This window comes from Python bivittatus, unplaced genomic scaffold, assembly GCF_059951505.1.
Source record: "Python bivittatus isolate LINGU-HERP-01145 unplaced genomic scaffold, Pbiv_v1 ctg000440_np1212, whole genome shotgun sequence".
Taxonomy (NCBI): Eukaryota; Metazoa; Chordata; class Lepidosauria; order Squamata; family Pythonidae; genus Python; species Python bivittatus.
Genome location: NW_028277063.1, coordinates 7,750,878 through 7,777,429, shown reverse-complemented (window position 1 = coordinate 7,777,429; position 26,552 = coordinate 7,750,878). Strand labels below are relative to the sequence as shown.

Here is a 26,552-nt window from a genome sequence, read left to right as displayed (position 1 = left end):
CTGGCACTAGCTCTTCAGAGTTTTAGAGTGGTTTTCTGCCCATACAGAGAAAACCACTGTGTATGAAAAGTAGGTGCTCCATCACAGAGCCAAGACAGTTCCTTAGCTCTTTATAACGTCCTAAAAGAAACTACTGTATTTTTCTGACTATAAGATGATACTTTTTTCTAAAATCCTTACACTAAAAATTGAAGGGCGTCTTATGCAAGGAAGTAAGCCGAGGAGAGAACTGCGTGGTTGCAAAACTGCCCATACTTTGTCTCTGCAAACAGGCTTCCTCCAATCACGAGCCTCCAATCACGAGTGAAACTGCCCATACTGTCTCTGCAAACAGACTTCCTCCAATCACGAGCCTTATGTAACTGACGTCAGCTGATGCTGAACAAACCAATTGGAGGAAGTCTGTTTGCAGAGACAAGCTATCGGCAGTTTCACTCGTGATTGAATGTAATCAGTTATGCAAAAGAGCATGGAAATAGAGCTGCAGAGAGACAGTTTGGACCTCCTCCCACCAAGTAAATGTTACCTAATTACTAAATAAAAAATGTGTTCTGCACTATCTTTAAAATATTGATTTCTTAATTTTGGGTTGGAAAAGTGGGGGTTGTCTTGTACATGGGGGCGTCTTACTGATGGAAAAATACGGTACTTTCATCATCTGCTTGGATCTGCAAAAATGACATATGTGACAAGTGACAACCACATTTAGCTTAGCATGCCACCATGGCCACTTCACTATTGTTGCTTTATACGTTATTGATTTGTTTTATCTTTGTAATGTTATATTTTGCTTTTATCTGCTGGTAAACTGCTATGGTTTAGCAATACACAACTATAATAAGAATCAATGAAGGGCTAGGTTAAGAAGGAACACAAGCACCTTTTGATGCACAGGTTTCATTGATTAATTTCTTTCCTGGTTAGTTCAGACCCTTTCCTTCTAGTACAACTCCATCATAGCACTTTCATCTATGCCAACCTTTCCCAATATAATACCCTCCAGATGAGTTGGAGGGTATTCTAAAGCTTCCACCATTTCCAGCCAGCATGGCTGTTTCCATCATCCTCTGCCAGAATGGTTATTGGCTATGGTGCTGGAATAATGGGAATCAATTTCCAACACATCTGGTGGGCATCAGGCTGGGAAAGGCTCATCTATTTTATGTAGTGAAACATATGTGCCTGGGAGGGGAAGGAACTGAATGTTAATAAAGATAAATTCCAGGGTGTTTTTTCTTCTTTTAGCTTTTTTCTTTTCTAAAAATGAAACCATGTTTCCCAATGAACTTTTAAAGCCAAATGCCTATCTCTGAAATCTTTACATGCTTACTAGCCTAGACAAATACAATATAATGGTTGAAGCAGATATTTCCAGAGAAGTTATTTCAGTGACAGGATGGAGTGAAGAAAAGGGTAGAAATTGTCCACACAATTTTGCAAAGATATGTTTAATTTTTTCCCCCTAAAATAGGAAACTTCCATCCATTTGCTCAAACATTAATTTAAAACTTGTGAGATGTGCCCAACTGAAGTTAAAGCTCAAATGTGCAAAATACAAATCCTTCACTGTTTCAGCTTTTGAATCCAATCTTCATGGAAAAAATTAAACCAGGGTAATACATATTAATAACATTTTAGTGCTTTTATATATAGGTGTGTATGTGTCTGTTTGGAAATGAGTGCGTGTGTATGTGCATGCGTGCATTAATAATAATGCTGACAACTCCAGAATGCCAGAACACAATTCATGTTCAGAAATGAGACTGGTAAAAAAGTTAAGATTTCGTTTTTTGTTTTGTCTTGTTTTAACTGAAGTTGAGTACATAAGAAATAACCAGCCAGAAAGCAATCCTCGCTTCTAGTCAAGTTGGAAGAATATAACTTTTAACTAGGTTTCTGGCCTTAAAATAAAAATGCTTGGAATCTAAGAGAAACTATAGTATAAAAACTTTCAACATATATTTGGTCTCTCATTTAAAAGAAGACAATAAAAGCTGAGTTATTTGCTACAGCTAATGCTGAACATGGAAGTGAACCTCCAAAAGGTGCATAAGGAAGCTGGCTGGTAATTCTTTCTCTTCCATAACCCACCAGGTCAATACTGTCTTACTATCTACTAATTATACAAAAATCAGTAGACACACCATCAATATCCAAGAGCTGGTAGTATGTGAGGAACTATGGTCAGACAAGTTAATCTTGCAATGTTTGGGGCCTTTGGAATCCTGCTGCCAGTTATGTGATTCATCACTATTGGGGTCTTTGATGAATTCAATATTTGGGATATAGCTGTGGATCCATTTTTTGTAATATGTGAGCCAACTGTACACGCCAGGGCGGTTCTCAATAGCACATCCTTCACCCCAGCTGATGATACCAGCCAAAGCCCATGACTGGCCCACCAGACAAACCATAGGACCTCCAGAATCACCCTGTCAACCAAGAAAATTGAAATGAATATTGGAATGGGAGGAATGCGGAGTAAAATTAAAATCCTGTAAACAGTGAATAATTTTCTGTGAGAGCAAAGGGAAGTAATGGAAAAAGTTGGAAACTCAACAATATCCCTGAAACCTAAATCCCACTATTGAATCTTAGTCACTGGATCACCTTGAATACCTCAGGTTTCATTTAAAAAATAGGTACAATAGCTTATAATTCCACTGTCCCTTTGGATCCTCAAGAAAAGTCCCATGCATTAAGTTCAGTCCTTCTTACTTTCACGCAAGTTATGACTTCCAGATTTCATAACCAGCACATCTCAAGAGCAGTAGCAGTTGAAGAAAGTTAATTTTAGCTTTATGTGATAACTGTGAAGATGTCAAAGGTTAGGATCTAACATTTCTGGATTTCCATCTAGGGCTGACCAGAAAGAGCTTCCTACCATCTTCTGCAAACATGGGGAGATACATTCTGTCTATTTTAAAGTCACCTGCAGAAACTCAGATAGCGTCATCCAAAATAGGACACCTTACAATCATTTTATCATCCAGAGAAAATAATTAAGCTAGAAGCTTCCTCCTTCTATATAAATCTCACCTCCCCCCTGCCCATTCCCCCATTTTAAACATCACTTGCCTCTTCTTACATGTGATGGCATTGGTCCTTCTCCATATATTACATATTTTGTGCTTTCGGGTCAGTTATTTTCTTTTGACTCCTGGAGACTGCCTGGAGAGGTTCCTGCAGTCTCCCGGTTTTAGCTTGATGCCTTAACCACTACACCAAACTGGCTGTCCGTAAGGGGGCACCATAACACTGTAATGTATCTGAGAAAGGATATTACTTACCTTGCAAGCATCTTTCCTGCTCTCTGCAAAGCCAGCACAGATCATATCATCTGCAATCACCTGTGGAGTCAGGCCATCACTCATGTTGGTGCGATAAAGTTCACTGCATGTCTTTGAGTTGATGATAGGCACCCTTAACTTCTGGAGAATTTATGGAGAGGGAAGATTGACTGCAATGACAACATTATGTGACACTGAAGCACTTCTTTTGAAACATTCCTCCCTCTCACACATACACTGCCATCTTTAAAGCCCTTCAGATCCATAATTTCTACAGATTATTTCACATTTTTCTCTGCAATTTCTTTCATAGTTTTTTTAGGTCAGGACATTTCTGGGACATGGAGACATCACTGTCTCATGTTGCATGACAAGATGGGTGTTAAAAAAAATTATCATGCTTTAAAAAAATGAAAACAGCAGCAGGCATCTCCTAAAAAATAGCCCAAATCTCACAATTTTTAGCAGTCTAACCTCCCTCACCCCAAGGTCTTGAAATGAAATTGGTCAATACATGTTTTAAAAATATTAATTAGTTTTGGGTTCCAAGATGCAGATCCTATATTCACTTGCAGATGCTATATTCATCAGTCAAATGTTTGATTTCTAGAATAAGGTACATTCTTTTTAATGCTTTGGGTATGTTATACTTTTCCTTAGTTCATTCTAAAAGCTCATGACATTATAGTTTGACTGAGCTCAGGAGAGTTCTCCATTCCATGCATCATTTTTATAACTTTTCTATCAGACAATCCCATTGTCTGCTTTGCTTTGCTTCATTGCTTCTTTGTCTTGCATATACCTGAATGATGCAGGTTGCCCCAGCCTGTGACCCAACACACTTGGCCTGGGGGGAAATTCACAGAGGTATCAGGCAGGCAAATGGGCAGGATCAGGTGTGAGTAGTGGACCTTCCTAGACAGCTGAACCAGAGCAATGTCTCCATTGCTGGTGTGACCTGCATAGGTAGGATGTACAATGACTTGCTGCACACCCAAGCAGCATGCCTGTGGGCCAGGATTGAAAAACTGGGTGACTCCCAGAAGGACTTGGTATTGTGAGAGGTCCTTGTACACAAAAATGTACTGGGGTGGAGGAGTGAATTCGGAGCAAGTTTTAAAGTAAGTGACCCTGGGAATTATGTCAAGGACTACTCCGGGGGAAGAAGGTAGGGAAAGGCAGGGTGGTTATGCAGATCAGGTTATATGTGAGACAGGTTACAAGTACCTTATCACTTAACAACAGTAATGTCTTAAAAGCCCATTATATTTGTTGAGACCTTCTATGATAGCCTGGAACCTTTTGAGGCATATGAATTCAGCAATCTGTCACTGAATTAAACTGTCAATGATTACTTTGAGATCTATAATGGAATGTCCTGGGAGGTTGAAATGCTCTGATATTACTTTACCTTTGCTTTTATATCAACATTATATCAAACTTATGTCCATTAATTATTTTAGCCTGTTTGTCCTATGTAGAATCCAGAACGGCAAGCTTCAGCACCTCTGGATGTTAATGTTGGACATCTGTGTTGGAGAATGCTGTACTTAGCTTCTGAGCTGCTGAATAAAGGCTATGTGGTCTACTATTGAAATACTCAGAACTACTTGTCCATGTAACCTAGTATGGTTCAAGGAGTTCAGTGTCACTGCTGAACCTTCATTTGTTAAACCTATATATTTTCATGCTGAGCTACATGGCCTGGTTTGTGTCTCTGTGTCATACACTGTTTATTTTTGATTTTAGACAGTGGGAAATTTTATGTCAGTATCCACTCAAAGCCAATGTGCAGGACTGAAAAGGTGCTGGAGTACTTTGGATCTAGCTTTTGTGTGTGCGTGTGAGTTTGATATGTCACCATGCCTCTACTTTAATTGCATTTTGACATTATCAGCTACTCTGGGAAACGAATTAAGGATTTTTTTTAAAAAAGTGAAGGCTCTTTGAGTCAAAATTGACTCTTGGTGTCTTCATAGAGACATCTGGGAGTATTGTTTTAATTTAGGGGGGTGGTTTACAAACATCGAAGTGATTTGCCATTTTCATCTTCTGAACTTCTCAAACTAGACTATAGCCCTGGGATTCCCTGGGGGCCCACAAACATCCAGATTTTTCAAGGTTGGTCAAAGTGGGCTGGACAATGTACTAATCTCTAAATAAATAAATAGGTTTCAGCAATTGCAATCCAATCAAAGTGTTACAGAACTCAGATACAACAGAGATCAATGATGGCTACATGGTCCTGCAAGGGGCTTCCCATGCACTTTTTGCAAAAACTGAGCCAATTATGGGCAAGGTTAGAGAAGTTTGTGCCTGGGCTCTTGTTAGTAGGATGCCACGCCACCCTGTCCACATGTCATTCACTATACTCACTGATAGAAACAATGGGCTGCAGTTATCACCCACTCTTCTGAAATTAGAGACCCTCCACAAACATGCTTTTGGTTTAATTGTAAACTGATTTGCCAGGGGAACTCGCCAGGGATGGTGTCCTTTCCTTTCACAATACGACTGAGGCTGACAAGAGGTTGTCCACAGGCTGCAGGGAAAAGCAGGTTTTCATTCAGAATGACTTGCGAGTGGGGTTGGGAAATCACTGAGAACATAGAGATCCTAGTCAACACTATGGTGGAAATAACCTGACCTAGTTACTGTATAGCGTATAGGTGCTACATAGGAAGAGCCAGAGCAGATACCTGTTCAGAGACTCATCAAGAAGCCTCCTTTGTATATGGATATTCCAAGCTCACAGGAAACTCTAGATTATTTAATATATTCATTTATTGCAATGTGCAGTTGGAAAATTAAATATATGGGTGAGTCCCACTCAGTGCTACTATGGGGTATTGGCTAAGGTATAGGATTAGTACCAAGAAGACAGAAGTTCAAGTTCATATTCATCCATTGAAACATGTTGGATGATTTCTGGCAAGTCATTATCTTTCAGACCAACTTACTTCACAAGATCATTGTTGGTAAAAAATGGAGGAAAAAGTGCTATGTTTACTGCCTTCAGCTCTTGTAGGTAAGGCAGGATATCAATCATCCAGGAAAAAAATCAACAACATTTGAAGAGAGAGAAATCAAATGCAAGTAGGGGGTGAAACATTCTCCCTTTTTTCTAATTATGGCTGGGGGAATATTTTAAGGATGGTGGAAATAAATCCACTGGGGCTATCAAAGCTTTCCACAGCTGGTAACCACCATTAGGGGTTTTCTAGAACTTGTAGTAGCAATGCTGTTTTGTGTATTCTAGGCAGACCACCATCATCCTGAGGCAGAAGTCTGAAAAAAATTGAGTGTATTCTTTCCTGCCAAATTCAGAGTAACTGAAACACCCTTCATTTTCACAAGAAATCAAAGAGGTTACCAAATCAGTAGAACCATTTTTCCAGCATTAAGAATATTATAGTTGGAAAGAAGGTAAAATAGGATACTTTTCCCTCAAAAGGGCATTCACCTAGGGAAGCCTCCAACATGAAGAATGGATGACTTCTTCAAGCATCTGCTACAGAGTACATGATAATGCTGAAGATGACTAGAACCCCAAATCCTGAAGCTCCAGCCTTAATGTAATGTAATATTGAGGAGATACTTAGTCTACTCCTGTTTCCTAACAATAAAGGAGTGGATGAAGGCCTGAGGACCTTGAAGCAATAGTTTTGCACAGAGCTGGTTTTATCTGCTCCAAATTTTCCCTTTGGAAAGGCAGGGGAGTTGAGCAGAAATAAAAGCCCTGAAGAGCTCTTTTTATGGTAACAAGATCACATGAAGTGTGGCTTCCCAAAAAGCCAGCCTCTGTACCCTTTTAATATCTCTTTGGTGAAGGTAAGGTGAAGTAAAACCCTTGAGGGAGTTATTGCTTGAAGATGCTGGAAGCTAGAGGTCCCTGTCTGAAAAATTAAATAAAAGCCCAGAAAAAAAACCAACTCAGGTTCTATCTTGAGAGAGGGAAAGAGGCTTGAAGAAGAGGAGAGGATGGGGTCTCACTGGAGTCTTTATGAGGGAGGCTTAGGGAGACAAATTTAGGTAATAGAGCATACGGTATGTTCTCCATTTCTGACCTACAATGCTACCTTCTATTCCCTCCATGGATAATTTTCAGAAAACATACATACCTGTAATTGCGTGAATCTCTTGCAAACCTACAAAACAAGAAGAAAAACAATAGGCTTCACTAGGCCTCAGTATTCTGGGCTTAATATCCCATTTTGACATCAGGCCTCTCCAAGGACCAATTTTTCTTCATCTTGAAAAAGTGTTCTTGCAACATAAAGTACTTGACAAAAGCAAGATGCTTTCTTCCATTCAATTTTCACTACAAGAAGACAACTATAAATATAACTTTCTGGACCCATCATGAGACTGTCACCAACTCCAAGCTTTTTTATCTCTGAAAGAAAACAGTTGGACTTCGTCATTTCAGTTAAAGAAATAAGTACACATGAATCAGATCTGAATGTAAATCAATGTAGGAAGTACCTACATTTCAGAAGATAAGTTTAATTTAAAAATAGGCAACTTTGGTAAAACTAAAAAAAGGGGGGGGGCAGATATCTCTCAGAGATAACCTGGAATAAACCAAGAAGTCTATAAAATAAAACAACCCTGTATCTATCAATTCTTGGCAGCTCAGATGTATCTTTTTAATAGGTCTTTATTGATGACCAGGGGACAAAAGTTATTATAGAATCAGAGAGTTGGAAGAGACCTCAGAGGTCACCTGGTCCAATCCCTTCCTTGGTGCAGAATCTGCTAAAGCATTAGATAATGCCAAGAATCTAGACTTCAACTACCAGAATTTTCCAGCCAACATGCTGGCTGGGGAATTCTGGGAGTTGAAGTCCACACATCTTCAAGTGGCCAAGGTTGAGAAACTCTGATCTAGATCAAAGGACTAGGAGACACAGTAACTGAGATTGAGGTGGATCAGCTTAGCCTCATTTCTTTACCCCAGAAACCTATATAGATTCATGCTACTTGTTGCCAATTACACCTAGGAAAAAATAGGGTAATCCTGCACAGTCTGGCAGAGCTACCTTATTTTGTCCCCAGACCTGTCCTATACAATGACATAGCAATTTTATTTCATCCAAGAGCTGGTAGAGTAAAGACAATCTCCCTGTTCAAAACTTACTTAGCAAAACCATAATTCACTTCCTTCCCGAAAATCTGGCAGTGCTCTGAAATCCAATTATACCATCATTGAAATCAACTTAAACCAAAATCAACTACATATTGGTGCTTTTTTTATTTGGTTTTAATGACCTTTCCATGCCAGCATTATCTGATGCAGACGGTTAGGTGATATCATTACCATTGTTAGCTCCTTTTGAAAAAGGTGGAAGAAAAACCACAGATGTTCTCAGGCAAACTTTTTCGTATAGGCCTTGAGTTCTTCTAAGGAACAAGAAGGAAATGCCCATTTAATTCTCCCAATCAAAACCAGGGGAATATCACATGCAGGTAGAAAATATTTCATGATCTTCTGTGAGGACTTTAATAGCTAAAATTACCAAAAAGATATGAGAACTTTTGGCCAGGGCATTAGTATCGCATAACATGAGGAGACTGATAGGACTAGCTCTATTATTAGACAAAATGAGGTGCCTGCCTTGGTCAGAATATTTTAGCTATCATGCAAAAACATAATGCATGCGTGTGTCTGTGTCTGTGTGCATAGAGAGAGAAAAAGAGAAAGCAAGCAAGCAAGAAGAGAAAGACAGAGTCATTTGTTCATATCTTTTAGATATACCCTGTGAAGCTTAAGATTCCATAAAACTTACATTTATAGTTTTAATCATATGCGTGTATGTGTGTGTGTGAATATATAGATATATAGATACTGTCCATCAATTCCATCAATTCCGAGAGGACAAGACACAAGGCTCCCAGATCCAGACAGACAGGCAGGTACTGGCCAATCAACCAGACATCATGGTAGTAGATAAAGACCAGAAGACAGCAGTAGTGATAGATGTAGCAGTGCCAAGTGACAGCAACATCAGGAAGAAGGAGCATGAGAAGCTGGAGAAGTACCAGGGCCTGAAGGAGGAGCTAAAGAGGATCTGGAAAGAAAAGGCCAAAGTGGTCCCAGTGGTGCTAGGAGCACTCAGGGCCGTGACTCCTAAGCTGGGAGAGTGGCTCCAACAGATCCCAGGAACAACATCAGAGCTCTCTGTCTAAAAGAAAGCAGTGCTAGGAACAGCTAAGATACTGTGCAGAACCCTCAAACTCCTAGGCCTCTGGTAGAGGACCCAAGATTGAGGAAGACACGTACCACCCAGGGGTGAGAGGGGAATTATATATATCCAGATTCGAAAGGCAATAAAAATGTATTCATGTATGTGTGTGTGTGTGTGTGTGGAGAGGGAGAGAGAGAGAGTTATCCTTCTTATTGCCTTTCTAGTTTTCATTTCTATTCTTTTTTATGTATTTTTATGTGGGGTATATAATTTAGTTCTAATGACATGTAATTCTAATTACTTGGATATATATATATATTCAATTACTTGAAAATATATATATATATATATATATATATATATATATATATCTTCCTTCCTTCCTTCCTTCCTTCCTTCCTTCCTTCCTTCCTTCCTTCCTTCCTTCCTTCCTTCCTTCCTTCCTTCCTTCGGACTAAGAGGCTAAGATCCTGTGAGACTTCCAGATCCAAATGGACAGGAAGGTACCAGCCAATCTACCAGACATTCTGGTAGTAGATAAGGACCAGAAGACAGCAGCGATGGTAGACGTAGCAGTGCCAAGTGACAGCAACATCAGGGAGAAGAAGTATGAGAAGCTGGAGAAGTACCAGGGTCTGAAGGAGAGAGAATGTGGAAACTAAACGCTAAAGTGACTCCAGTGGTGGTAAAGTACCTGAGATTGAGAAGACACATACCACCCATAAGGGTGAGAGGGGATTTTTTCATATATGTATGAAAGTACTGTGAGGAATAGTTATTTAGCCTACAGAAAAGACAACTGAGGGAAGATACAATAGCAGTTGTCCGACATGTGAAGGGTTGTTACACAGAAGGAATGAACTTATTCTCTATTGCTCCAGAGGGTAGGACCAGAACTAATGGGATAAAATTATAAGGAAGGAGGTTCAGAAAAGACATCAGGAGGAATGTTTTGACTCGCTGTTAGTCAGTGGAACAGGATATCACATTAAGTGGTGAGTTCTCCGTTATTAGAGATTTTCAGACAGTCATTTGTCAGAGATGTTGTGGTGGATCCTGCACTGAGAGGGTTGGATCAGATGACTAGGCTTCTGTGAAAAATTGGATATTTCAGTGATTTTTACCTGGATTTCTTGAAAGCTCAGCTAAGGTTTTCTAATGAGAAACTAGGTATTGAAGAACAAGCTATGCAAAATACATATGCTAGTTCTTGGGGCTGTTCTTGATTTGGCAAAATGCCAACTGAACCACAAATGCAAGTTGTCCAACTATAATTAAAAATATCAGTATTTATTCTCAGTAAGGAAATGCTTGTTTTAGTTTAATCTATATTTCTTGTGAAGATATCTTAGCTGATGGATCCTGTTAGACTCCCGGCTGAGCTCTTCTCTTCAAACAGACTACTCAGGAGTGTACAATATTTGCTTGCTTGTGCCCTCAGTTTTAAAAAAAAATAAATCTATACAGGTAGTCCTCATTTAGCAACTGCCTTGGACAGTGACCATTTGCAGTTACGACTGTGATGAAAAAGGAACTTTGCAATCAATGCCCACATTTATGACCTTCACAGAGTCTCTATCTCAGTCATGTGTTCACTGTTATAGTCAGTTAGTACCATTCTCCGTGCCTGACCCATCTTTTTTCTCCCCCACCTAACAGAGTAGAAAGATTGCCTAACCAAGCTATCTTTTCCTGAGCTGCTTTTCTGTGCAGAGTCCCTAAAAAGTGCTAGCCACAAGTTAACAAGCTCACCTCTGTGGCCTTAATTACCATAGTCCATTAGAACTCTCTGGCTGGTTGGCACTTCTGCCTGACACTGACAAGTCCCTAATCAGCTTCACACAAAAGGCTTTTGTTTGTCTCCTAAGGGCTTGCAGCCATAAGCGCAGCTGGCACTAGCACATTCCTTTCGATGTGTATTCCCCATTGTGTGCCTACTTACTCCCTTGTATTCCCTTCCTCTCCAATGAATGTAAATACGAACATAAATTCTCTTCCTGCTAATTATCCCAGCATTGAGGTGAGCATTCCAAAAGGTGGGGAGTTGGGAAAAAAAAGCTATAAGATTTGCCCTTTTACCTGGCTTCCTCATGAATCGAGTTTTGGAAATCTTCCTGCCATTTGGGCTCACCCAGGGTCAGTCTTTCTGATGTTGTAAAACAAAAGGAAGCTGAAGTAAGATTGTAAGCACAGTGCAGTCACATAATTTTTACTTAGCGACTGCTTTGCTTAATGACTGAGTCAACAGAACCAATTACAATTGCTAAACAAGGACTACCTGTAGTACTGATCTGATTGTCAGGTATATCCTTCTAATATATTTAACTATATAGTGCTGGGAAATCAGGATGTTTTATTTCATTAATCCATTATAGTGTGTGTGTGTGTGTGCGTGTGTGCGTGTGTGTGTGTACATAAAAAATATACATACAATAAATTTTTGGCTAAATATATAAACAGAAACAGAAATAGGACTGAGCAGGACTTGTGGTCATTAAAATGGACAAAATCACCCATCCTTTTTCCTGAGATTTTTATGGAATAGCATCTCTAAAATAGAAGCAATATAAAGTTATAATGTGGATATGCTAATAAAGTTGAAGTTGAGGCTGTTGTGTTATATTACATTTAGCCAAACGTAGATAGGAAGAAAGGAAGAGCATATTCCCACTGCCATTCTTTCAGAAATAATTTTGTTAGTAATCAACTTTAAAAAACATCCAGTGGCAAGCAGTTCCCAGAAACAGAAAAAAATGGTTTCTGGAATTCATTCAAGCAGAGGTGGGTTAAAGAATAATAACGTTAGACAAAAGAATATTGCCCTGCCTGTTCTTGGGCTGTGTTCAAATAATTGTTGGAACAAAGCAAAGCTATTTACGTTTTGGGGTAATTGTCCCTAGCAAATTTGTATCTTTTTCATGCATGGCTGGAAGAATGCTTTAGATGATGTTGTTGATCTGAGCGTTAAAGTGACCATTCTTCAAGGTTCCACCCTCATTCTGTAGAGTTTAAATCACTGCTTCCAGGAAATTTTGACATACAGAACAATTTAAAAATTGAGTCTACTGGTTTCAGTGTCACACAGTATAATATAGTTTGCCACTTTCTCATTTGGGTCCTTGTGCAGAACAAAACTAAAACCTGTAATCGCAGGTGTGATCTGGCCGCCTTCTAGCAATGATTAACCTACTTGAGAATCTAAGAACCCATGTGATATAGTGATTAGAATGTCAGACTAGACACCAGGATCTGAGCCGGGCTATGAAAAAATTCTGCCTGGGTTCCTATAGCACACTAAACTATAATGCGTTTTGTTTCGTTTTAATGTAACCTATTGGGAAAAATCCATGCATTATGGATTCAAACCACACACTATGGCTTAATATGATGTGCAAATCCAACAAATTATAATTTGTTCAACACAGCATGTTTAAGAAAAGCCTGGAATCATGCAATATGTGGGCCCACCTGGGGAAAACCACTCTTTCTGACCCTACTTTTCAGATGCTCAAGAACAAAAAAATTCCACTGCTCGTGCTTCTTTGTGAAGCAAAGCTGTGTAGAAGAGGACCTTTCAAAAGGAATAATTTCTAATGCTGACATTTGCCTTCCAAGTGTATATTAAAGGTATAGAAAAGAGTCTCACAAACATTAGGAGGAGGAGTTCTAAGAGTTTGTCTAAAACTTGCTGCTAAATGATAATGTTTCATGGGATAGATGGAGGAAATCACTCTCCGTATACAGAATTTAATAATCAAATTCACTGTATTTAATTCAATGTAATATTTGAAGTGAACTAAATCAGATTATTTGTTGGCTTCACCCTCTTTTCAAAATCTGTTTCTTTTCCAGTATGCCATCAAAGGCCAAGTGTGATCTTTGACTCCGCTAAAATTGTATCCCTTGTTGTGGGAACCCTCTTCTCTTTTGCATGGGGGTCATCCTGTCTGTTTCCAAAGGTTGTTGTGAAGATAAAACATGTGTATCTGGGGACTATGCCTATGCATGTATACAGCCCTGAGTTCCTTGGAGGGGGGTGGGAATGTAAACTGGAAAGAAACCATACAATGAAAAATAATCATCAAACCATATTTTTTTTAAAAAATCATTTGGCTGAGCAGTGAAGAATCTAAGTTTGTGTTGCTTATAATAACAACCAGCTATGATTAGGGCACCAGGTAGGTAGGCAGTTCCAAAGGCACTGATTTGAATTTTTACAAAGCCACAATCTTGTTAAAATAATTAACAAAAATTAAAGGGTGGGAGGAGGAGGAGGAGGAGGAACTTGAGGGATGTGTGGAGACATGAGGTATGGTGACTAAATGATTTAGTTTCTGCAAGGGGAAAAAGAGTGTTGTTAGGTTTTTAAATATATCCTGGAGCATTAAGAACAGTCCAGGAAAAAAAAATATTGGCTGAAATGAAATTCTAAGACAGTCAAAATGTTAAAAGAATTGAGGAAATAAGGTAGGTGAATTAGATCAAAATGCACCAAAGAAACTGGAAGCCCAAAACAAAGTTTACCTGCAAGTAAAGTGATATTGAGGTCAGTTCATTAAGAGGAAAAATGGAAAATTGAAAGAAAAGCAAACAAATAATAGTTTGACACAGTTAGCTTTTTCCCTGAATACAAAGACAAACACACAGGACTGTGATTTCAAGATTGGAACCATCTGGTTGGGCTTTGGAGAGATGAGGTAATGTGGTTTTCAAAATACAGCTGGTTGATATTTGTAAATTATATTCACAGAAACATTCAGAACTAGACCTGGGGTTTAGAAGGGATACTGAAGCACAATTTATAGAGAGACTAAAAGTTATTTGAACACTACCAAGACATATTTGTAAAGGCAACTAACTTCTAGTATGCAAAAATATTGGCCCATCCAGCATATGGGCTAGGATTAGTTTTCTTGGACTTGTGACAGATGTATTTCAACCACTCAGAAACAAAAAAGAAGGAATAAGCCTAAAACTGTTTGCTTGAAATCTTGTAGTCTATTCATATGGTACAGTCCTTCCCATGTAGTGCTGCTGTGGTATGAGTACAACAGATTCCAAGAGTTTGTATTTTAAATCTGATCACTAAGGTTAAACAAACTTATGACAAAATTCCATTTTCCCAGTTCTGTTCCCTAGTCTGAAGCAAACAAATCCTAAAACAAATCCAATTGGACAGTTCAAGGTTTAGCAAGATCTCTTCATAATCAATAATCAGTTGGTGAAAAGGTCCCAGATGTTTAGGTGAGAAATGCCATCTCATGAGAGAAATCTTAGTCAATCAATCATAGAGACGCAACTAATTAATGTACATAATTTTATAACTCATGAAACAACGTATTTTCCATGTTTTAAAATGCCAGCGAAGATTTATTTAGTCTAACATCCTGATTCCTGTGATGACCAACCAGATGACTTTGAAAAGTCCACATGCAAAATGTGAAAACAATAGTTTTCTCCCTTGGCTATTCTTCAGTGACTGATTCAGAGCAATAACCTGATTTTGGAGCTCACCTGTTGCAATCATGACTAGCAACCATCTGAATGTGTCTATATTAGCAATGGTTATCCCAACTTGTGGTAGTGAATTTCAGAGTCTCATAGTAAGGACAGAATTAAATTTACTTACTTTTGTCGGTTTTGACTATCCCTTCAAGATGATATATTTATAGTAATCCTTGATTTAACAGACCTTAACTTAACAGACTTTGGATGTAGCAGACAAAATATGAATCTGGACATCCCCCCAAAATAACAGAGAAGTCAGTTAAATCAAGGTTTTATTGTTTCTGGGAAGGGAAGATAAGGATGTATGGTAGAAGTAGGAAGGTGTTGTAATGATCAGGCGTGCACAGGCCAGTGCAAAGTTTTTATTTATTTATTTATTTATTTATTTATTTATTTATTTATTTATTTATAAATTTGTATGCCACCCATCTCCCCCAATGGGTGACTCTAGGTGGCTCACAATAACAAAAAAAAGGAAAAAACACCAATCCCTCCAACAATGGGTAAAATCCATAAATAATTAAAAATAGAAACATGCATTAAAAATGTCCTAAAACCCCCCCTATAAATTTTAGCCCTAAAACCTTCAAGATGCTGGGGGGGGCAACCCATCACCCCACCAGCCCACAGATGCGAGCCCCCATCTGGCCCCCAGGCCTTCTGGCAGAGCCAGGATTTAACCCCTTTTCTGAAGGCCATGAGGGAGGGGGCACACCGGACCTCGGGAGGGAAGATGTTCCATAGGCCAGGAGCCACAGCAGAAAAGGCCCTCTGCCTAGACCCCACCAATCGAAGTTCCTTGACCGGTGGGGTCTGCAACCTGCCCCTTCTGCTGGACTGAGTGGGGCGGGCTGAAATAGCCGGGGTGAGGCAGTTCCTCAGATAACCTGGTCCTGTGCCATGAAGGGCTTTAAAGGTGATGACCAACACCTTGAATTGGACCTGGAAACAAACTGGTAACAATGCAGCTCACGCCACAGCGGTGTTATATGTGCCCTCCTAGGGGCATTGAGGACTGTCCGCGCCGCCACATTCTGTACCAGCTGTAGCTTCCGGATACTCTTCAAGGGTAGCCCCATGTAGACCGCGTCACACTAGTCCAACTGTTATCCAGGCACAAAAAGGCAAATAGGCTTTTGCTATGCATGTGCAAAAGTACTTTCAGATTTAACAGACACTGCTTTCCCCATATAGTCTGTTAAATAAAGGAAAAAGATCAGGTTATTCAGTTCTGGTCATTGACTGTAATGAAGATTGTGTTTGCTTTGAGCTTGTGTTGCTATTGTAAGAGAATGCAATAAAGATCACAAGAGACTTGATGTAACTATTGAGGCAACATGATCGTATGTTGGATGTAATAAAAGATCATATATTTTCTTTGTTTCAAAACTTAGTAGTAGGATTTGAGCCTTTTTAATTTTAAAATTAAAATTAAAAATTTCTTGTAACTACTTGTAAACATTTGCTAAGAAATTGGCAGCTCCTTATGAATCCAGTGGGGGGAGATGTTTACCCACAGGAAAAAATATACTATGCATTTTTGTCTAAACAGAAGCCTGAGATAAAACTGAGGAAAAATAGAATTTTCCATTCAAGCCTTTAGAAGATAAGCTACACAAAAAGCTTTCTAGATAGATCAAAATCCGAAGTAATTTTGGTATATTTATATAAAATAAAAAGTGTGTAACTGCTTTTTCAAATTCTTATTCTTATTCTTATTACAGACAGTTTGGGAGAGTATCTTCAGAATATAGAACTGATTCATTCAAAGGTGTCACACAGCATGTAGCTTGCCACTTCATACTTTACAGCTTCTGAGTTACATGCTGAAGTCTTGACTCCTGATGACTGCCTGGACAAGTTCCTGCAGTTTTCTTGGCAAGATTTTGGAAGTGGTTTGCCATTGCCTCTTTCCTAGGGCTGAGGGAGAGGGACTGGCCCAAGGCCACCCAGCTGGCTTTGTGCTTAAGCCGGGACTAGAACTCATGGAGTCCTGGTTTCTAGACTGATGCCTTAACCACTACACCAAACTGGCTCTCATTATGGCGGTATTATGTTTATGGTTATTTACCTGCATGGATTAGATATGAATTCTGTCAGAAAGCAAAACTGAGTTTAAAGAGAGAAGGTTTTTATGAAAGTTAACTTAAAATCCAGACCTGAACATAGGGGAACTGCAGCAAAAGCAGGATCTTGCATTGCACATTGATTTATTATATTCTATTGTATGGAACAGCAGAAAAAATAACAAGGACATTAGCAATGTCACCCGATAAATGCATTGCAGTCACCGATCTAAATTTGCAATTCCTGGACTTAGCTTTATCCTCACGTATTAACAATGAACTGATGGTGACAAATCCCACTTCTGAATAGGTTCTTCTGAGGAGGCTCCTAGATGGAGGACTGTGTTGTTGGTGTCTCCAAAACACTGCAAAAGATCATCCATTTTCTTTTCTTTTTGCAAAGGGATGCAAGTATGCTGTTCACAGCAAAGCAATAACCAAAAAAGAACTAAAGCAGCAATATTTTTGTTTGTTTGTTTGTTTGGAAGTAAAACCTACTGATATGAAGGCGCTCATTCTGGGATAGATATGTGAAGGATTTTGCTATACCTGGTTCTACACCTGTTTTAACACCTGGTGTCTTTTTGTTTTAGTTTTATGGAGCTGGTTTGCTTGCTTAGTTTGATAATGTTAACAGGAAAAGAAGAAAATGGTAAGTTTCCTTACCTATTAATGCCAGCAGAAGCAGGAGCTGATGAGCTTCACAGAAGGCCACAAGGCCATGCTGTTTGACTACTTGCCAATCTTCCATGGTGGACTGCACTGGTACCAGGAAATAATTAAAAAAGAAGAATCCAAATCTTTCAGGATGATTGGGAGAGGCTGACCGATATCCAATGAAAGGGAATAGAAGCCAACTGGCTTATAGTGTATACCTGTCAAAAGAAATTGGGTTGGGCGCTGGTCTAGAATGTTAACCATGTCCAAGTGATCTTAGTAACTTCTTCACATCTTTTCTAGAATCTGTGATGTAGCCAATTGTCCAGATTGCCATGAAAATGGGAAAGCAACTAAGAGGACACCCCTGATTCTTCCATGCTCAGTCTTCTGTCCTCCTCATTTTTTTTCACAATCGGGTTTACATTCACTTTATGTCTTTGTCTTGCATTTGGGAGTAGTAATCTAAGCTGAATTCTGAGCTCCTGGAAACAACTTGTTAGGACAACACTATAGTGCAACAGTATTTCAGTAGTGTCAATATTTGACAGCTTTATGATATTCCTGACAGAGTAGGAAAAAAAAACCTGTTGCTCTTTGCCCTAAATAATGAATTAGTAATTTCAAACTATGGGAAGAGATCCCTATGGGGCTTGAAAAGAAAACAGTAAAGGAAAGAAATGAAATTGAGGAAAGGCTGTATATTTTTACTATAGCAACTACTTGTAAAGTCTCTGCCATATTGAGTTTGACTCCTGGTGACTACACATCTATGTAGTTCTATTGATAATGCTATAGAAGTGATGGTCTAATTTACAGCTCTTGGATTTGCTGGTGATTTTGCACCCAAGTAGACACAGATATTAGCTAAGTACTGCCACCAGCTGTGACTTCCAGTTGCATACAAAAGTTAGGCACCCCTGGTCAAATTGTATGTTGAACATTCCTCTGGTGTACTGCCTATGCATCAAGGAATACTTCATAATATGTTTCACACATGTTCAGTTCAGAGCATTAAGCTCTGCTAGGAAAAAAGACAGAGTGCATTGAAAGAAAATTGCATCTATGATCTGGAAGGTCATTCTATTATATTTCTGCTATTGGAACAGAGAGTTCTTGCTAGTAAACAAAAATACAAATTTATTAGTTGTTATGAAATCCTGGCCTCCATTTGTTCTCTTTAGTGTTGTGTATTTATGCTGACTATTAAGCTGTTTGCCACAAATTACTCAATTGTTAAGCTGTTTGCCACAAATTACTCATATTAAGGATATTACTTAATTACCTTAACCTTGACAGCTAAATGCTTGAGGCGTGTGTGTGTGTGTGTGTGTGTGTGATATATATATATATATATATATATATATATATATATATAAAATCTACACACACACACACACATACACTACACACACACATATTCCCTTGTTTTCATCTACTGAAATTAATGTAGTTGCAACGAATATTAAAAAAAAAAGAGTCTATCAGGATATCCTATTCCAGATGGACTTTATATGAAGATGTCAAAATGCTTTATATGAACTGTCAAAATGAAGAAGAGAGAAAGATGAATTCTTGAAGCAGATTTAAAAAACACACATTGCAGTTTTGAGCGTAGGCAGCCTTCCTAGAGCCCTGATGGACTTGGATTATCTAAAGACTTAAACTGTGACCCCTTTAATTGATTGATTGACTGATTATGTGCCACCAAGTCATTTTTTTTTACTTCTAGCAACCACATAGATAGATTTTCTCCATGATAATCTATCCCTAACCAGGTCTTTCAGGTCTTCCAATGATACACACATGTAAATCCTAGTGCATGCAGAATCATAAAGTTGGAAGTGATCATAGAGGTCATCTAGTCCAATCCCCTCTGAATGCAAGATCCACTACTCTTCCCAGCCTCTGTTTGAAGTCCTCTAGTGAAGGAGAACTCAGTGTGTCATGTGACAGCCTATTCCATTGGCTGACAGCTTATCTGATGTCTAGCATTAACTTTCTTCCATATAGCTTTAACCCATTGGTTATGGTCCTGCCTTCTGGTAAGTCCTGCCTGGTGGTAAGGATTAGGTCCAGGATAGAAGATCCTTTATTCTTCTCTGTCAACGTTCTGACAGCTGAAGTTGATACTGTAATGAGAGAGGACAAGTATTTCATAGAACTGACTCGTGGCTGAATTAGATTTCCAGTAGATGTCAGGATAATTGAAATACCCCATTGTATGCATGTTTGAAAGACTGGTCATTTGATTCAATAAGACATCATCTGTATTTTCTGCCTGTCTAGGTAGTCTATAATAAGCTCTCATATCACTTTTGTTTCTCTCTCCCTTTATACTTACCTAAATGCTTTCAACAGGATTTCAATGCTCTTGAATTTTTGTACATGTATATATTTTTATTTACATACAGTGCAATACCCTACCCTTTCTATTGGCTTTTATAATTTTTGAATGGGTGCCAGTCATGAATATCATCCCACTAAGTTTCAACCCATCACATCATATTGGTCTTCCTGGATTAGGATCTTTAGTTCTCCTTATTTGTTTCCGAGTCTCCTATTTTTTTCATTGGTGTCTCAAAACATCTGAAGTTTAAGTACCACTTACTGGTGTCTCTGTTGTAGTGTCCTTTGAAACTCTGAGTCCCCATCCTGGCCTCCTGCTTCTTCCTTTGTGTTCTGCTTTCTTTGTCCCAGTCCTTGGCTTCATATTCAGTTCTGGAGTTTTGCCACCCTTCCCCTTTTGTTCTAGTCCTGATGAGTCTGGTGGGGTGCCTGCCAAATATTCCTTCCAGTTTTGCAAGATGCAACCCATTTCTTTCCTGGAGTTCTTCATGAAGGGAGCATAGGAAATTCCAAACCCTTCTAAGTAGCACATATGACTCTCAGGACTTTTTTTTCCCTCCCTCTTATTGTGTTATGATTCTTAGCTAGAAAGACTGATAAAAAATGTTACCAATGTTCCCAGTTCCTTCACCTTCCTGCCCAAGGCATTGTAGACTCCAGATTCTTTCAAGGTCTCTTCTGCCATGTCATTTGTCTTCACATGGATCAAGCTATTAGTGGGTTTGAATAGTCTTTGTAAACCTTTCCATCACATCCTGTATATGGGATGTCTCCTGCAACATCTTATTGGGTATGCAGAGAGCCACCTTGCTTCCCTTTAACAGGAAGTGACCCACTTCCTGACACACCATTCTCAAGGTGGGTCTTAAATATTTTTGACCCATGGGACACCAAGTGTCTTTTACAATGTTCTATATGATTTGCTCAGATGTTTGTTGATGATTCTCTAGAGGGAGAGCCTAGTACTAGCACTGAACGCCTCCTGATTGTCTTGCTTTTGAGTGTCATATTCTTTCAAGTGTTTGCCCCTGAAAAAACTTATTTTTTCCCCCATTCTTTGATGTTCCCTTCACTTCTCTGTCCCTTCTGGAAAGCTTCAACCTCTTATTTTTTTTCTGGTGCATTTCAGTGTAGCAACTCTCTCCTCAAGTTCCTTCACTTTATCCTTTCATAAGGAAACAAACTAAAGAGAGATTAAAGTTCTGGTAAGAGAAGGATTGTGAAATTCACTCCTATATGCCCTGGAGACTACACCTATATTAACTATAAGATATGGTATTTTTAGGCAATTTATTTGTTCTACATCACATGTGCTCTGGTTGTCTGATGGATCTTGAACAATTCCAATAGCTGTAGCTTTCTAAATAAAATCAGTATGATCACTTGGTCAGAGTTTGAATCGTTCTTCAGGATTCACCTTCCTCTTCTATGACTTTTTTTCTATACATTCGGTCACTGAATGGAGATAAATAATCTACATAAATGGAAGTGTGTATATATCAGGAAACAGAACAGAGCTTGCAGACCGGCATCTTGCCTATATATATTTAGAGTTGCTCATGGCATCTTCATTTCAGTTCTGTTTTCCACATAAAGGAAACTATGAATTTAGCTTAGGGCAGAAATACAACCTGAATACCAGCTACATTGTATATTCTCTAAATTGTGTTCTTTATCCCAGCATTTATTTATAATCCTAGACACAATTTAAAACAATCTCAGCCTAATTTCAATGTCCAGAGAATACAGATTCGATCCATTTTAAGGCCGCAACTAATTGCAGATCTCATCACTTAAACAACTTCAATAACTGTTTTCCTTATAAATCTCTCCCCTCCTTCCTTAGTTTAAGAGGGTTTTGTTTTCTTTTTGTTTTTGATGGAGGGTTGATTTGTTCTGTTGCCAAAGAAGAATTCAGGAGAACTCCAAAATTCACACAATTTTTTTTTTTTTTTGGTCTTAGTTGGCCTATTAAAGTTCTTGCCTAATATGTTTCCTCCCCCCTCCCCATAGCAAGCCAGTTTGGCTATTATGTCACTAGCATGGCAAGTCTCTTTTCCAGCATATTTTCAGCCAAAAGAACATTCACTCCCTTGTCTTTTGAAACCATGTGGGAAAACAATTTAACATGCAAGAAAACATTCAGGGAAGCTGAACAGAAGTTTTGGGTTCTGTTCCTAAAATCCCTAACATTCTGTCTTTTTTCCTCACCCCCCCCCCCCAATTTTTAAAATAAAGAACTTATAAATAACAACAAATACTTCTGCCAGACACTCAAGAGAACTCTTTCCAATTAAGGTAGACAATACTGGATGGCAAATAATCTTATCTGGTTTAATCCCTATAATCAGCAGACAATGAACACAGAAGACTCTTCTATACCACCTTTAAAATAGGCATATGTTACAATCATGACCTTGTTTTCATCTGTGAACACTTGAAGAGTAACTACTGACTTTTAATTTTAAAAATGTTTAAATACTTGGGAAGTGGACATAGATCAGTAATAGAAAGTTCCATTTGTATCCAAAAATTTTGGGCTTTTTTACATGTCCACCAAACATGGTAAAATGTCCCTTCATGTTGTTCACATTTCCAACAAAGATTTGAAGTACCTTTATCCATTCTAGACAATTTCTCTGGTGACAAACACCAATGATAAATCAATTTATAAAAATTCTCTTTAAAGCTAGAACATCATGTAAATGTCAATTGTTTCAACCACATATTTTCTATTTTCCCATTGATCCATTTGTATATTTGTATACATTTGTATATTGTATCCAAAAAATTTCAGAAGATTTTAAAGGTTAAAGTGCAACTGAAACCAGAGACTTTCTTTTCTTTCTTCTTTTCTTTTGGGACTAATGGACAGCAATTAGGAAAAACAATCACGGACCTTTGTTTTTATATATGACAACTGCAGCAAGACTATTATTTGCTCAAAAGTGGAAAGATTCGACAATGGAAGAATAGCTGGTGAAGATGATGGAACTTGCAGAGATGGCTAAATTAACCTCCTTGATTAGAGGGGAATATATATATATATATATATATATACACACACACACACACACACACACACACACACACACATATTTATCTACATATATACATACATACATATATATGTGTGTGTGTGTGTGTGTGTATATACAGTGGTACCTCGGGTCATGAACTTAATTTGTTCCGTGACTCTGGTCGCGACCCGAATTGGTCGCGACCCGAATCAAATTTTCCCATAAGGTTCAATGTAATTACGGTTAATCCGTTCTGAACCATATGTATTTTTTTTAAAAAACCACAAAAATATGATACAAAATACAGTACAGTGCAGTACGAAGAGAGAGAACGCTAACCTTGCTCGAGGCGACTTCTGGCATGGAGGACAGGAAGGCAGGTGGGGAGGCGGTTATTGCTTGGAGGGAGAGTCCCCCTCCCTACAGGAAGCCACGACCACGTGTCACGGCAGGGAAAATGGCCGCGGATCCTGTTCGTCACCTGATGCGGAGTTCGTGGACGGAAGCAAAATTTTGTGAATGGTGCCGTTCGTGACCCGAATTGGTCATGAACAGGAGCGTTCATGACCCGAGGTACCACTGTATATATATATATGCATATCTACATACCTCAAGCATGGGGATGGCTAGCCCCATAGAGGCCTTCTGTCTTCAGCCTCAGATTTTTCATTTTCTTGGACTCTCCTTCCCCTTTTTTAGAAATGCTTTTAAACTGATGTTTTATGTATTTATATATATTTATGTTTTTAATGTTCAGTGTGAGTCGCCCAGAGTTCCCCCACTGGGGAGAGATGGGTGGGTGAGAGATTTAATAAATAAATAAATAAATAAATTTATCCTAACTACTCCCCCCCCCTTTTGAATGCTGACCCCAGCACTGGGTAATTAACAAGATGGGAATTAATGTTTGTATTTACATTCATTGGAGAGGAAGGGACTCCCACAATGGGGAATACACATCGAAAGCAGTGCAGTGTCTCTGGCAGTCACAAGCACACTTGGCAAACAGCCTGTGTATTCCCCATTGTGTGCCTGCTTACTCTCTTGTAATCCCTCATTCTCCAATCTTTCTGCTCTGCAAGGGGGATGGGGAACAACAGGCACAGAAGTAGCCCCAAATCTTCAGTAGTTGCACAAGTTACAATCTGAATTGAAAGGGTGCCAAGCATTGGACAATCGTGTAGTATAAATGGATATACTAAATACATCATCTAACAACTTGGATTCAGAGGTGGGTATCTTGTTGGATGTTGACATGCTGCACATCATTTTTTTTAAAAAAGCATCTATAGGCATACAGATATCACTTCTTTTTTTTCTCCCATTCCCCCTCCCCTCCAGAGTGGAGAGATTGGAGAAGAAGGGATTGAAGGGAAAAGCACATTTAATGAAAATATATATATATATATTTAAATGATCTGCAGCATGTCAACATCCAACAAGATACCCACCCCTGAATCCAAGTTGTTAGATGATGTATTTAGTATATCCATTTATACTACACGATTGTCCAATGCTTGGCACCCTTTAAACTCAGATTGTGACTTGTGCAACTACTGAAGATTTGGGGCTAGATTTGCTGTGAAATTATTTATCAATCCCATTTAATAAGAAATCAGTCTATAACTTTCTGAACCTGCAGGTTCTTTTCTAAGATTCAGAATTATAAAATTAAGCTTTGTTAAGCATTGGTGTATAACTGATAAATGTGATGAAATAGCATTGTTGCTGGTCTCTTCAGATGAAATAAATTCTGCCTAGTTTCAGCTAGACATCTCTGAGGTCTTCACTAGGAGGCATTTATGAAATATTACCCCCTATTTTGGGAGGCAGAGCAAGAATGAGGGACAGCAGAAGTGCCGCCAATAAAGACCTAGGTTTTGCTGAATCAATGCAGAAAGTACTATACCCTACGTCAAAACAAATAAATAATGAAATGTCAGGTCTCATTCTTTCACTCAGTTTTCTGCGATACAAAGCTTGGAATTACCATTAGCATAAAACACAGGAACACACAAACAAAAAAAGGAAGGAGACATGGAATCCTTGAGAAAAACAACAACTACTTAAAATATTAAAAAGACTAGGCACTGAAAACTTCAACAAAGATCTTCACTAACTCTGGGTGGCTGTTAAGGAGGATGTTGTTAGGTTCAGCCCAAGGAACTCCACGAGACAGTACAGATTTAGTTCTATAGCCTTTATTAGCTTTCACCTTCAAGACAGAATCTTGCCAGATTGAATCCAAAATTCCCAAGCCAGCAAGCAAACACTGCGAATTCCTTAGGGTGGTGCCACTCTCATCCTCTTCACCTTCCCATGCTCTTTCTGGGGGCTAAGCAAATGCTTATCTCCTCGAGCGTAGCCTTCATCAACCCATTCCATCACAGATGTGGAACTGACGTCCCTCAGAAGAGTCTCTTAGAGGCTTCCATTGCCAGGTTTGGAATGACTGGTAATGTCCTCTTACTGGATGATGTTTTTTTGTTCTTTCTTTCTTTCATCACTGGCACACTGGCATTAGATAGGAGACAAAGGTCGGCAAGGACAGTCTTCATCCCTGACAGGCCTTAGTTGCTTCAGGACTGTGGCTTCTTGGCAATATTTATGTAATTTAGTTACAGTTAGTTCATTAGAAAATGCTGCTGAAACAGGCCAGCACATGAATATAGATTGGATCCAGACTAGCATGCTAACATTTATTGGCTGGCTGATTATATCAGTGCCTGAAAATCCTTCATATGGCAGAGGAGTTCTAGATTTTCCATCCACAACCCTTTTGCACCATCCCACACATCCTTTAAAAAAGAGAGGACTGATGCCAGGAGAAAATGCAAGTCTTTTATTAGGCATAGTGAGGTTAAGGAATGAAGTAAGTTTTAGAGAACTTACTTATATATATGCATGAGTGTGTGTATGTATGTGTGTATGCGTGCATGTGTGTATAAAACAAATGTAGATAAATGTAGATAGACAGACAGACAGGACAAAATAGAACTCAGAACACAAAGGCACAGACCAAATCAAACCATCATGAAATAATTCACCATTTCATTAGGTTATTTCAAGTACATTGATATTTTTCACAGACAGAAACATTTTTTGAAACTTGTAATGTGTAAATTGCAGTTAGGAAAATTACGGTTTAATTTTCCACTTTTTCTGACTTAGCATTCAACATTTACATTAACTACCAGTTTTGTCTCATAATGGAATTGCAGAATTCATCTCCCTCTTGGACCTAAGTTGAAAGGTATTATTTAAAGTCACTGCATTTTTGTCCAATATGGGAAACCTTCTTTTCTTAGGGTTCAGTTTCAAGGCTTTTTCCTAATACAGAAAAGTGAATATGGAAAATATTAGACTCTAAATATAACCATATAAAAATAACTGTAACAATTTCAGCCATGAAAATATGGTACTGTGGAGTCCTTGGTGCTCATCAGCACTCATAGCCATACTCAGAGAGCACCA

General features: G+C 38.7%; 1 pseudogene; it reads right to left on the bottom strand.

Annotated features, from left to right (window-relative positions):
- Nucleotides 1–626: 626 nt before the first annotated feature.
- On the bottom strand, nt 627–17,803 carry LOC112541928 (serine protease 27-like; annotated as a pseudogene).
- Between the last annotated feature and the right edge of the window lie 8,749 nt (nt 17,804–26,552).